Source organism: Haplochromis burtoni, unplaced genomic scaffold (genome assembly GCF_018398535.1).
Source record: "Haplochromis burtoni strain Fernald_Lab_line unplaced genomic scaffold, NCSU_Asbu1 Contig_323, whole genome shotgun sequence".
NCBI classification, from domain to species: Eukaryota; Metazoa; Chordata; class Actinopteri; order Cichliformes; family Cichlidae; genus Haplochromis; species Haplochromis burtoni.
Window position 1 is genome coordinate 450,693 of NW_024582684.1, and position 9,548 is coordinate 460,240.

Genomic DNA, 9,548 nt, shown 5'->3' on the forward strand with positions numbered 1-9,548 from the left:
GACAAAGAGTAGGGATGGGTATCGTTTAGGTTTTATCCGATACCGGTGCCAAACGGTACTTTTGAAACGGTGCCGGTGCTTAAACGGTGCTCAAACCGGTGCTTAAAGAATGGAGAACACAAAATTGGTCCAAAAACCTCTCATGTTCAGCTGGTTTTTTGTAAAAAGATAACAATGTTAGCCTTTTCTGCAGCTATGGGGCATATATGGTATCACTCTTGGCTGGAAGCAGTGCTTAAACAATGGAAAAAACACAAACTTTGTCCAAAAACCTCTCATGTTTAACTGTTTTCCACTTTTTCTTTGGTCATTTTAGCCTTTTTGGCCAGGGTGAAGGGAGTATCTGCCATCAAACAAGAAGACAGCCGCATGTACTATGATGATGTTTGCTAGTTCACCTTACATGCATTAATGTAATAACGTGGTTAGCCTACTCAACGTAAATTACACACGAACAACATTAAGCTACTCACGCAGAGAAGAACGGCTGCTGCTGCCATCATCATCCGTCATCATTTCTGCTACACTGGCAGGGCTAGGGGCCAGGACTCTCCTCTTCGGGTTTTGGGGGATGTTGCTAACTCCGGGTCGATAACAGGCAACCCACCCGCAGTAGATGTGCTCGGTGTGAGGTCTCGCAGCAAGCTATCAAATACGGCGCATTTTTCGGCTTTTAAAAAAAACGCTATGCGTCGCCAGGTGTTTCATCAGGATTCTGAGGTGTTACCTCCTTTGACAGTATCACAGTATCAGCTTAAAGCACTTGTTGCAGGCTGCTGAGACAGCAGATTTTTCTTGGGCATTTTTAATCTGTAGCTCTGCTCTAAAACGTACGTACCTGGCCCGCCTACTATCCTCGGAAACGTAAAATGATTGGCTAGTAAGTGTATCGACAGCTCAGGAAAAAAAAGCACCGAAATAAAGCACGAAATGTGCGCTGCTTTTCGGTCTGGTTACTACCGTTTATGTCAGAACCGGTGCCATCATGGCACCGGATACCGGTACCCATCCCTACCAGATTAAAAAAGTACATTCAGTTTTAAATCAAGGGCTTTATCATTAGAGGTATGGCTCTGTGTGAAAACTTGATTGCCTCCACCTTGTTAAATCATGAATAAACTGTGATTAAACACGTCTTTTACAACGCTAAGTTTCCCTCCCACTTTAAGGCCTGATTACTGCCTGTAATCACTTAAACAGAACCTGTCTGACAAACTGAAGCAGACTGAGAAATGCAGCACAACATGTCACAATTGAAAGAGATGAGAAACAAAGTCACTGACATCTATCAATCTGGAAAGGGTTACCAAGCAATTTTGAAGGCTTTGGGACTCCAGCAAACCACAGTGAGAGCCATTATCCACAAATGGCGAAAATATGGAACAGTGGTTCCCAGGAGTCGCTGGTCAACCAAAAAGACCCCCAAAGCGCAGCGACGACTCATCCAAGAGGTCACAAAAGGTCAGAGTTTATTATTCAACAATAAGAAAGTTACTGGGAAAAATACCACCCATTGGAGAGTTCAAGGAGAAAACAGTTACACAAAGACTTGTCTCACATTTGCCAGAAAAAATCTTAATGATCCCCAAGACATCTTTGAAAATACTCTGTGGACTAAAGAGAGAAACGCGGAACTTTTTTGGGAGGTTTGAGTCCCGTTACATGTGGCATAAAACTAACACAGCATGTCAGAAAAGGAAGTTCGCACCAACAGTAGGGCTGCCACAAACGATTATCTTGATAGTCGACTAGTCACCGATTATTTTTGAGTCATTCCTACTATTCGGTGCCATTTCAGTGTGATCACTCTTCATCAAAAAATACAAAATTTTGAATTATTTTAACATTTCATCTAAAAGAGGGATTTTCAACCTATAAGAAAAATGTATTGGTCCAGCTAAGGATATTATATTATAATATTTTTTAAAATCAAAGTCTTTACCCATGACGTGCCAAATGTCCACCCTGTTACAGGACATTCAATTTTCTATTAATAACTGTTTTGAATACACAGTTATAGTAATATTTACATTTTCTAAAAGCTACAATGTCCCTTTTTAAAATCTGCAAGGAAATTTCATGTTACAGTGCATAGCAATAACAGGGGTGACGGTAACAGGGGGGAGATTTTATGCTAAACTTAGCCATTACTACTAGTATGATGAACAACAAGCTAGTACATGGTGACCACTAAGAACCATTTTTAACATGTTTATTAGCCATATTATAAAAATTACAAAAAAAAAATTGTTTCCATTATTAATAAGCGTAACAGGTTGGACGTGTTATGCTTTGCCACATTACAAAATCTTGCTAAAACATTGAAAAAAGGGTTGATTACAGAGTGGTACTTACTCGTCTTCTTCTTGAAAGTTTTCCCTCCAAAATATGTTACATCCGGGAGTGTCATGTGACTAAAAGAATAATCAGGTGATGTGTTCTATGGAATTCTTATCAGAGTAACAGGGGTGACAGTTGATTCAGGGACACAACATTTTTTAAAGATTTTAAGTATTAAACATGGCTTAATAATAAAAAAGAACATTTGATGAGGAACATTAGAAATAAGCCAATCCAGAAATGATGAAAAATCTAGATTTTTTATTTTTTTTTTAAGTTATATTTGTAACTGAAGTCGAGCAAGCATGACTGGGGACATAGTACTTTAGTGACTTGTGCTAAAATAAAAGTAATTTACTTTTAATGTATTTATCCTGTGTATATATCAATGTGTTCTATGGTAGAGGGGGGTTAAACATACAAGAAAATGGTTTAGAAATAAGCATTAGACAAGTTTTACACTAAATATACCATATTATGTCATTAGGACTCAAATGGCACCGAATAGTAAGAATGACCAGTCGACTAATCAGATCGTGCATCCATTGGACGTAAAATGTACAGCTTATACACCAGCTGCATCTGCTCTTATATAACTATCATTAGCTTACAGCTTTAAGTGTTTAAGGTATGTGCTAACTAAAAATAAAGACAAGATGATAGTTTATTAAATTTTAATGAAATTTGCAGATTGTTTCGGTGAAGTTTAATAAACTCCTTGCTATCTAAAATATAACAGGACACCGGAGTATATTCTCGAGCATCTCACACTTCTGATAATCAGTTGTCTGCTTGACGTTTATTCAGCTGTGTAAAAACTATAACTTTAATCTCAGCCAAACCGATTTACTCAGGAACAAATAAAATACTAAAAAAGCCAAACAATAACATTTTTAAGTTATCTAAGTGACTTATATATGTTTAACCTGAGTAGCGAAAGACGGCGGTGGGTTTGAAAACGATTTGCCGGGAGTCCGGTGTTCTCACGGGCTCTAGTGAGCCTTGCCCCCGGCTAGCTATCGAGCTAGTGGGTAACAGACGTCTCCGAAAACGTCGGAGCGCTTTTGAAAATATGTGGTGTCTTGATAAACTGAGCAGATATTTGAGGTTTACACAGCTACATTCTCGCCTGAAAATATGTTAAACGTTTATTTTGTGACCCAGAAAGAATAATAAGAGTAATATTAAAACTAACTAGCTGCCGCCATTGTTGGAAACTGAGCTGGGCTGCGCTATGAATTCTGGGACACAGCTTCTTCTTCTTCGGGGTTTAACGGCAGCTGGCATCCTTGTACATGCAGTGCTGCCATCTTCTGTTTCAGTCCGTTATTACACTCTTAAATCCTGCTACTTATTCCTGCGTCTTTTGGGATCTTACAAAGCTTCAAACGACGCGTCGACTATTAAATCAGTCGTCGACGATTTTGATAGTCGACGTAATCGTGACTAGTCGACTAATCGTGGCAGCCCTAACAAATGTGGTGTGTGCGGACCTGAAAGACTTGTTGCAGTTAAATGGAACCATGAATTCTGCTTCTACCAAAACATCCTGAAGGAGAATGTCCGGCAATCTGCTGTTGACCTCAAGCTTAAGCGCACTTGGGCTCTGCAGCAGGAAAATGATCCAAACCACAACATGCTCGAAATCCCCCTTTGTGTTTTTTTCCCACACTACACTATATATACATCAAGTTCTGAATTAACTATGAATTTACCCACTTTCAAGAAGTTTACACCAAACAACAGAGGCATAAAATGACAGAACTGCTAAACTGTAATGGGGGAAAAGGACAATTGTGACAGATTATTTATAGAAACCAGTGTAGTCTTATCAGACAATGGAAGCGACTCAGGTGACACTTCTCCTGCACATCTCTCTGGTGTGCCTGCCTCCTCCTCTGAGGGTGCTGAAAGGAACACAGCAATCTCAGCGTCTGCTCCATGGAAAATTATCATTGAACAATAGGCTGTAATATATGGATCGTTTAAAAAAACATTATAATGATATATTATGCCATACAGCATTTTATGTCATAATACATGGAGCTCACAAATTAAGGCTTCAGCAAATTTTCTTTACTTTGTAAATTTTAACAACTGATTTTTCCACTTTTTCTGTGTTTGTGAAAAATACAATATTTAATATTTGGGCTGCAAAATAATAATAATAGATTTTCATATCTCCTTTCCTCACTTGAGTCTATACTTTTGTTAACACGAGTGAGTGCTGTTTTAGTTAACATCTAACATGTTCAGGTACTTTGCTCTGATTATCCTAACATTTATTTGGTGAGTAGCAGAATAGAAAAGAGAACCCAGCTTGTGATTTATTTTACCGGAAATGGTTTTTAATGCTGTTGTGGTCTCTGCACTTTACATATATTTTGTATTTGGCAGGTAGTTAGTTAAAGCTAGTTGGCAAATGATAGCATGACAAAAATAGCAATAAAGGGAAAGCACCGTGCTCTGTAATGAGAATGTCTGGCTATAAATAATTCATTAATGTCACCATTAGTATCTGGATTTTCCAGGTCCTGCGTTAATCTCACTTTCAGTTCTCTTTCTTGCTGTCCTATTATTTTCTCTCATCTTTTTTCCATCTCAATATTGCTGTCATCTTTCCCCGTCCGTCTCCCTGCTCTGTTTCTCTATCAAACCACCTGTCTGTGTCATGTGGTGGTGCTCTCATTGCGACTGCTTTGGCCTAGCTTGGTCTCTCTTCTCGCTCTGGCAGCTGAAGCTTGTGTGGCCACTTTCCTACAGCCCTTTCCATCCATAATTTATACGGAAGCGCGCTCACACACACATGGCTTCTACCACACACAGCATACACTGCCCAGGGGCTACACCAGACTTTAAGCTCCAATTAGCAGAGCCAGAGGCCATACTTAATCTTGAGGGATTCTCTGTGGAGGTGACTCAGACCGGAAACAACTGTTTATCACATATATTTGTGGTGAACGGTTTGCGAGTTCCAAGATGCCGCGAGTCAGCCTTTGTGTCTACTTGCACAATACTCTGCAAAGCTCGGATATGCTCTTGCATACAGTGTGTCCATGTTTGGCATAAATGCTGACAGTGAATCTTTTAATGTGTGCTCATGCACATGTTCGTTGTATGTGTTTTTGCATGTTAACGGGCATTGAAGGCTTCAATTTCGAGTTTGACCGGGGATGTGTGTATGTATATACTTTCAACTCTTCCCCATACTCTCACATCCATTTTCTTCAGTCTGTTTCAGCCTGTCTTGTTTCCACTCTCTCATTGCCTCTATGTCTGTATCGTCTCTGGCTTTCAAGCTCCGCTCAACTGGCTGATAAAATCAGAGCATGTTCCGCCTGCCCAGTGTTTCCTCAGTATCACATTCTCTCTTTGTTTTCCTCTCCACCACTCTCCAAGGCCAATGAGTGTGTATGTATGAGTGTGTGTATGTGTTTGTGAATGTGTGCATGTGTGTGTGTGTGTGTGTGTGTGTGTGTGTGTGTGTGTGTGTGTGTGTGTGTGTGTGTGTGTGTGTGTGTGTGTGTGCGTGCTAATGTTTGTGTGCGTGAATGTGTGCGCCTATACCACATAATTGGTCTTGATATCAAAGCCTCATATCTCCAGAGGGTCTCACAAGGCTACTCAGGCAACCTAGAAAGGACCTGATACCGCTGCATTTCCCAGATTATCTCCCCATTGGGATACACTGGGTTGAAGGGGAAACGAAGCCGTGGCCATGAAAGTTACGCTTAATCTGTTTTAGTGATACAGTGGCCTCAGTTCAGTGACTCACTCTGTTTTATCAGGGTTTGAACAGAGGCACCTTTATTTGAAAACGACTACTGAAAATCCTTTGTTTTAAGGTCTCTGCAGCTTAATTATTTCTTTTTTTAGGTTTTACCTTTGATATTAAATTAAGGCATTGTGAGTATAATTCAATTTTTCATTCTTTGTTAGACTCACCCCACTGTCACTGCACTTCATACTTATTTTCCTAAATGTCAGGATGAATTTCACAGTACCGGTTAGTGCTAGGGTGTGGCTGGGTTGCATGCATATGTGTCACAAGTGACTTATATGAGGAGACATTTGATGGTTGAGTGTGCAGTTCTACACCGGGAGAGAGCTGCGAGCCAAAATGCCGAAGTGCCTTCAGGGATAGTGATTTATTCACATAAAAATGACTTGATGAGTTCTCTGGAGATGCTACAGAATTGGACCAAGTACCTTTCAGCACATTCTCTCAGATTTTCCCTCTTAATCTCACACACATGCATTCGCGCACTTGAGGCTGCAAGTGTCGATAGTGTGAAGAATGTGTGGACGTTACACACGGCCACACAAACTCTGTTTTGTTGCCTCTGCCACAGCTATCGTGATAGAAAATTACTTCTGGACTTCAAACAGACTTTCCCTCGATACCTCCATACCACCTTTCCCACCTTGTCACCTTGTTGGCCCTTCAGCCTTTTTTTTCCGCTCTCACCTCTCTTTTTCTCGATTGCTCTCGTTTTCTCTCCCTTTCCATGCCTATTGAAGACGCCTCTCAACACAAAGGGAAGGCACTTTGACAAGAGAGACAAGGGTGGGGAGTTGTTCTCCCTTCTCCTCTGTTCCCCGTCTCTTTTGGATGTGTTAAATAACAACATGCTTCATTTATTATTCTCCCATCTGTCACCCTCTTGATATCTCAATTTTTGTCACTCCATTCTTGGTATTTTTTTTCTACTCTCTCCTCATTCCTCAAATTGCTTCTCACCCCCTGTTTCCCACCCTCACTGTCACTCTTCCTTTCTCACTTACCATCTGTTTTAGCTTTCATTGGCTTTCCTGTTTTTCCATTTGCTTTTTTCTTTCCTCAACTCTGGGGAGAGATGAGGTTGAGGCTAAAATGCAAAGCCTTATAGGTTACATGTTTCCTGTCTTTTATAGTGAATTCTATATTTTGTCCCTGTTTTGAACCAGGATGCTAGGGGTTGACGGCCAGAGTGACAACCCAGGTCTCCAGATGAATCCTTCAGTGTGTCCCCAAAGATTCTAGGTGCACTATGGCTGTAAAAACACATATTAACACCACCACTGCGTACTAACATGCAGATGAAGGCACGCACATGCATATGTGAAAGCACGTGGCAGCTGTTAAATGCATACTCACACTCTCTCTTGCCCACACACATACTGCGCTCAGAAAGAAATAGAGAGTTTCTTCTTAGTTCTTAAGCCTGCTCAACTTCTCCTTCTCTTTAGAACTGCATCTAAGCCTTCAAAGCTCCAGGCTAGTAGTGTAGCATGTGAATGTATTTGTGTGCATATGTACTGAATATGTGGTTGTGTGTGAACATGTCTGAGTGTGTTCATCTTTAGCTGTATGCATTTGCATACGAGTCCGTATGTGTTATTGAGCATGCACTAGCAAGCTTGAACTACACACGTGGGAGACTCTAAAGCAGCCTCTGAAGTTCTTTTCCTTTGACTCTCTGAATTATAGAAAACCACTTGAATCGCAGACTGCAGTCTAGTGTTAGCTGTGTGCTGCAGTCTCAGACTCTCTAACCAGCAAACTAAGCCATGCAGTCTGGCACTTTTTTCCAGGCATACCTGCACGTCATGTTACTTCTCCATTTGAATATAATCCATCTCTGTAAAAGCTGAAGGATAAGAAGAGAGAGCTGGAACAGATAGTGACAGAGGGGCAGATAAATAAATGCTCCAAACATTACATTAATCTAAAGCCCAGTGATTCCAACTCCAAAAACAATATGCTAAATTGAAGTTTTTCACCACAGAAACTGAGACTGTGACTGTGTTTCTTCTCTGGGTGTGAGATTTCTTGCAGAGGTGGACTCACCAGGATATTAACAATTATATCTTGTTATGATATCTATCTCTGACTTGCTCTGTCTCAATCTGTTCACTCTTCTTCTCTCCTCCTCTTTTTTCATCTCAGGAAAAAAAAGCACCGAAATGAAGCACTGAAATGTGCGCTGCTTTTCGGTCTGGTTACTACCGTTTATGTCAGAACCGGTGCCATCATGGCACCGGATACCGGTACCCATCCCTACACAAAGATAACAAAAGTAAACACAAAATGCAGTTTTTAAATCAAGGGCTTTATCATTAGAGGTATGGCTCTGTGTGAAAACTTGATTGCCTCCACCTTGTTAAATCATGAATAAACTGTGATTAAACACGTCTTTTACAACGCTAAGTTTCCCTCCCACTTTAAGGCCTGATTACTGCCTGTAATCACTTAAACAGAACCTGTCTGACAAACTGAAGCAGACTGAGAAATGCAGCACAACATGTCACAATTGAAAGAGATGAGAAACAAAGTCACTGACATCTATCAATCTGGAAAGGGTTACCAAGCAATTTTGAAGGCTTTGGGACTCCAGCAAACCACAGTGAGAGCCATTATCCACAAATGGCGAAAATATGGAACAGTGGTTCCCAGGAGTCGCTGGTCAACCAAAAAGACCCCCAAAGCGCAGCGACGACTCATCCAAGAGGTCACAAAAGGTCAGAGTTTATTATTCAACAATAAGAAAGTTACTGGGAAAAATACCACCCATTGGAGAGTTCAAGGAGAAAACAGTTACACAAAGACTTGTCTCACATTTGCCAGAAAAAATCTTAATGATCCCCAAGACATCTTTGAAAATACTCTGTGGACTAAAGAGAGAAACGCGGAACTTTTTTGGGAGGTTTGAGTCCCGTTACATGTGGCATAAAACTAACACAGCATGTCAGAAAAGGAAGTTCGCACCAACAGTAGGGCTGCCACAAACGATTATCTTGATAGTCGACTAGTCACCGATTATTTTTACGATTAGTCGACTAATCAGATCGTGCATCCATTGGACGTAAAATGTACAGCTTATCGCACCAGCCTGCATCTGCTCTTCTATAACTATCATTAGCTTACAGCTTGAAGTGTTTAAGGTATGTGCTAACTAAAAATAAAGATAAGATGATAGTTTATTAAATTTTAATGAAATTTGCAGATTGTTTCAGTGAAGTTTAATAAACTCCTTTCTATTTAAAATATAACGGGACACCGGAGTATATTCTCGAGTATCTCACACTTCTGATAATCAGTTGTCTGCTTGACGTTTATTCAGCTGTGTAAAAACTATAACTTTAATCTCAGCCAAACCGATTTACTCAGGAACAAATAAAATACTAAAAAAGCCAAACAATAAAATTTTTAAGTTATCTAAGTGACT

General features: G+C 40.3%; 1 protein-coding gene across 10 annotated transcripts in view; it reads left to right on the forward strand.

Annotated features, from left to right (window-relative positions):
- Window positions 1–9,548, forward strand: part of adgrl3.1 (adhesion G protein-coupled receptor L3.1) — a gene marked incomplete at its 3' end in the record, with an annotated part of 130,819 nt that overhangs the window by 36,954 nt on the left and 84,317 nt on the right.